This window comes from Panulirus ornatus, chromosome 71, assembly GCF_036320965.1.
Source record: "Panulirus ornatus isolate Po-2019 chromosome 71, ASM3632096v1, whole genome shotgun sequence".
NCBI classification, from domain to species: Eukaryota; Metazoa; Arthropoda; class Malacostraca; order Decapoda; family Palinuridae; genus Panulirus; species Panulirus ornatus.
Window position 1 is genome coordinate 15,640,867 of NC_092294.1, and position 5,637 is coordinate 15,646,503.

The window sequence follows — 5,637 nt, forward strand, 5'->3', positions numbered from 1 at the left end:
GTATCAAAGACTTATTTTTAACAAATCCTCGTACATTCTTCCATTTTTTTAATATTTTCTTGTATAATGAAATTCAGAACATTCCCATATTGGGTTTCATGAAAGAAACCCATTTATTATACTACAGTATATGATTGGACCCCAGTAACTTACTACAGTAAATTACATTTATCTTACCACAGTAGATGATTGGATATTCTTATTCACCTATTTTCTTTGCAATGTAAGGACTATTTTAATTTGGAGAACTTGAAGCATGTGCAGTCTGTCTTGCTCTTTGCATTTTTCCACACGCACTTAATTTTAGGTGTTACTTGTTGAGTCGTGTTTGCACCAGAAGTATATGACCTTGCAGTGCTTTGATAGGAACAAACATCTCACGAAAACCTTTCTCTGTAGCTGTTTGTGCTCAATTTTGTGTCTTTTGATAAGCATTAAGAAGATTGTAGTGCCTTAGTTGAAATTAATTACAGCTATGCAGAATTGGAATTTGAGGGAATGTAATAGGCATGAGTTGAATTTTCTAAATTATAGTAACATTCTTTTTGTTCGTTTTACTCTCAAAAATGCTTTCCATGTTTCAGTGATAGATTGATCAAGCTTTAGTTATTCTATTCTGTATTTTTCACTACTGTGATATCTTGTGAGGTGCACTGTATGTCAGTGTTCCATTGTTGATAGTGCAGTGTTCATAAGCTGCTATCAGCAGAAATGGTGCTTTTTATCTTTTCTGCACCAGTTTTGTGAATGGCATTACTGTAAGAAATTTTAACACAGCACAGTATACATTCAGTCATCCAGGCCTGTGTATGGACCGTTCTGTATTATGTAATTGACAACTTGAGAATGTTGAAACCAAACTTGTAACATATCTGAATACTGATATATTTTTGTCATCATTAAGAACAAAATTATAGCAATGAATATAAGTTCCTTATTCTGAATGTAATTGTGTTGTGATTATTTTAAGAAAATGTTTTTTCCACTTACAGCCTCCATTTTGATGATAATTGTACCTAAGAGGCCCTCCAGACACTACATTAACATTTTTACACTAAACTTTTCTTTGAAAGTAATTAATTGAAGCAGATTGTTAATTAATACACAAGTCTCTCCATCTGTTCTTTTCACCCTGTAAGCACAAAACTAACCATTTGTTAATGTATTCATCCACCAAAAATTCCTTACCAGTTTCCCAATTCATCATGTGCATATTGTGTCTTCTGTTTCCAAGCTTCATCTGTGAAACGTTTTGGTATGTATCCTGTCCTTGTTCCTTAAGAGATACGTCCAGTCCCCTTGGACACTGCATGCTTGAAAAAATTAATCATTAATCCTTCCATTAACTGTTTCCAGAATTGCTGCTTCTTCAGCTTTCTGCCTTCCCTCTTTGCCATGACAAAGGATCATGCAGTACTGCCCCTTATCCTGCTTTTTCTTTTTCATAAATCTGTAACCTAAGTAACACTTAGTGTTTCCATATCTTGCAGTACTTCCAGCACCTAACATCGCTGCTAAGCTTTTACTCTTGATCACAGTATCTGTATACATACCTTGTTATGGATATTTTTCTTTCCCACTCACCCTTTGTCTGGCCCTCCTACACTTACAGTACTGTGTATTTCTGTTGCCTTTATAATCTTATTCCTATTCACATATCTAAAAGCTGTTCTCTTAGCAATTAGCAGCTGAAGTGATACCACCTCTTTCAAGACAGTACAAGGGTCCAATTGGATATGATAGAAATTGTTGTATATAATATTAAATAAATCTATTTTTATGAAATACAGTCCTTTAACCTCTGCAATATCTAAATCGTAATCATCTTCAAGGGAACTGCAAAACTTTTTGTACATATTTTTATAGAATATCAAATAATTTTATAAAGAGGAAAGTTTCATCTTAATGTTACCATTATTAACCTTGAAATAAACAATTGCTTAGCAACACTGTTTTCTCTCTCCCTTCGAGTCATACAAAAGGCATTCCTTTTCTTTATTCAACGAAGGTGTAATTGAGTTAAAAGCTTTTTTTAACAGTCAGCTTTTTAATGATAAACGAATTCTGATTTATATAGTAAGTAACTGTATTGGTAAGAAACTAAAAGAATGAATAAGTGACATTGTTATATCCTGTGGGAGGTAAAGAATATTAGATATATGGTTGACAAAATCTAAGTCAAATGTGTCAGCCTTGGTTTTTTACTTGTTTTGCTTATGTTTAAATTTGAATATTGTACTAGAATTAATGAATTCTCGTGAAGCTAATATTTGTTTTACCCTATCGGTGTCAGATGTAATGGTGGCTATGTGACTCGACTTTGAGCCTACTCTCTTAGGGATATTTGGTGCATCTTTTCTTATGGCCCTCAACTTCCCCAAAGCATATGATGGTGTGGCCTAAGTCTTTGCTTTCTGAAGCTCATTTCTTTGGCTTTTCTGCTTCTGTCTGTACTGAAATGCATAGTCTTCCTTTTCTAGTCATTCCATTGCAAAAGTCCTTGATGGAGTGACTTCCATATATCCTGTTGACGGTGATGTCCTTCAGGATTCGTGCCTGAAGCCTATCATTTTTCGTATTCCAAATTATTTTTCTTCAGCTTCTGACCCTGTTCATTTTTATGCAGATGTTTCTGCTTTACATACATTAACTTTCTGACTCGAATGCTCTTTTTTTTCACTCTAAATTTAGACCTGTGCAGTATCTTGGAATGAGAGTGTAGTAATGTAGTTAAATTCAGTGACAGAGTGATGCATTTTCTAGCCAAACCTCTTTCTGAATCTTAGAAACACTAACTGATAAGGGGTTAGGGTCAGAGTTGATAAGGGCTAGCCTAATTGTACGTGGCCTGGGGGATGAGTAGGGTAGGGTAAAACCTCATAGCCTAGTTTATTGTATCAAAGAAGTAATACCTATGGTGTTTGTTGTCTGTGGCAGTTAATAACATGAGTATTAATTTGTACATATGTGTGAGCCAGGGCCTTATCACTTGTTTTAGTTAATGACATCCACCCAGTTCATCATGAAAGATAAAAAAAATTGCCTGAATATGTTGATGAAGAATTTAAAGAATTGTGATATTTGAATTCATCATCTGTAACCACTTAATCATGAAAATCACTTGTGTTGCCGTAACGTAACATCATAACTAGTTATAGATACTCCCAAAATGAAGGAAAATGATATTGTCGCTAAATGGGTGTACCGTACGTCACGAACTGCTGGGAATTTTGCAGCTTCCCGACAGCACAGTCTGGTTTCTTGGCTAGGCTTCCCCTTTAAATGCCTCCCATACAGTCGCCCTGTTTGAGATGGTGCCAGCCCGTCCCAAATTAACCTAAGAGTCCGATGGAGTTATAAATATCACTTTGGGTTTGGGCTATATCCCCCGTGGCAATGAAACACGTCATCACTGTGGTTGGGTTGATCCAATGCCCCCCAAACCAAGCTAAAAGAAAAAGAGTGAAATGTAGCGTAGTTTGGCCTTAACCTCATGATTTTTGTTCCTGTTTTCTTTTCACTCGAAGTTTTATACTTAGATTTTTTTGTGGGGGTGGGAAGGGGGGGGGTCAAGATTTTTGGGCAATTTACATCTATATTGTTTTTCATACCTAACTTAGGCTAAACCAAATCATTGAACTTAATCCTAATATACCAATCCTAGTTAAATGTATGCTAATATACCAACTCTAGTTAGTTAATCCTAATATACTAATCCTAGTTAATTTATCCTAATATACTAATCCTAGTTAATTTATCCTAATATACTAATCCTAGTCAATTTTAACCATCTAACCTAATATAACCAACGTAATTAAACACTTGATATGATTTGCTCAACTTTGCCAAGCCTCATCTAAACTGACAAAATTATTATTAAAAATCAAATCTATAACTCCCTGTCTTTCATCCTTCCTTGCCAAGGACAAACATTTTGTCCTTTTCATCTCTCGCCCTTAACCTTGACTCAGGCATACCTCACAACTCAGCTCATGTTTAATTTTGTTTAACTTTGTCAAGGACAGTCTTTTTTTTTTTATTTGCTGTATCTCTGTTGTGAGAAATATTCTTTTGAATTTTTCTCGTTGCTGTTGCGATCTCTTTGGCAATCTCTCTCTCTCTCTCTCTCTCTCTCTCTCTCTCTGGCTTCTGAACCATCAAAACCGCACAATTCTCCGCTCAAGACTTTATTTTATGTGTGGCTTCAGACTCGTTCGTTGTCGGTTTTGTAAGAAGTATCAAGTATGTATATGTATACAATTTGGTCTCGGTGGTACAGTGTAGTAATATGATTCGAAGATAGGTTATGTTTCATCGTCTATATTGTGAATTGTCTGATCGAAGCTGTTTCGAGCCTTTTTATCTCAACAGGCCGGAACATGGTTCGGTATAGCTTCTGTTGTCTCGAAACGCAGGGTTCGATACACCTTCGACCTTCTTTTTTATATTGTAGATGGTTAAGTCATAAGAGTTCGGTACTGCTTCGGTTCCTCTGCTTCGATAGGTCGAAACTTGGTTCAGTAAAGCTTCGATCCCTCTCTTTCGAGAGTGAAGCACAGACAAAGGGTTTACCATTCAGCTTCGACACTTGGGCATAGTGGTCTATACACCATAAACTTCTATATTTCGAGAAGCATAGATAAAAGGCTCATTACGCCTTTGACTCCTCTTACTCGGAAAGTAATAATGAGGCATGGTACAGCTTCAATTCCACACTCGAGAGATGCAGACAGAGTTCGAAACTTCGACCACGCAATCTGTAAGAGCTTCGGTACAAATTATTAAAAAAAATTTACGAATTCGCAATATATGTATTAAAAAGGCCTCTATTTATAGTATTAGGGTCATTACCTTCTTTTGTGAATATTTGAAAAGTAACTATATAAAGGAATTGGCTGGAAATGAGTAGAATTTGTTTATATTTCAATTTATAGAAGAAAAAAAATTGATTCGAATGCGCATATGTCTTGGGCGTCCAGACCAGAGTTGTTCACTAGTGGTGTTCATGTTATTTCCTTCGCTAAAGAACAAATTCGGACGTTTACATGGCTACTACTTCGTTCAAGATGGCTTTTACTCAAAGTAGCAACAGGTTATCCATTCTCATCGCTGCAGTTTTGCTGTGAACTTCAAAAATAAGGTAAGAATTCCATATTTGTCCCGAAGAATTCCATGTTTGTTCACCATGTTGCTTGTATGTCTCCATTACAAAGTCCGGTTTATACGTTATTTCATTTTTAATTCGATATTTGAATTGAATTTGCATAAAATACGTGGGTTATGGTATGGCCAAGTGAAAACACTATTAAATAAGGATAAAGTAAGCTATTTATATTATCAATTTGATGTCAAACGACTTGATAATATCAGGAAAACTTTTTTATATATACCTTCACCACAAATACATCGCCATTGTGTCATTACAACGTAATTAATATTAACATTTTGTTGAATATCTTTTTAATACCTTTAATACCCTCAATTACGAAATATTGCTATTTTCTCATATAAGTTTATTCCATGGGAATTTTGAGTACAAATTAATAGAACTTTCCCCAGTGTATCATTAGGGTTTTTTGAGTATACATGCTATACTCAAAATCTATTCGTAATAGATTGTTTTTGGGGTTTATTTTT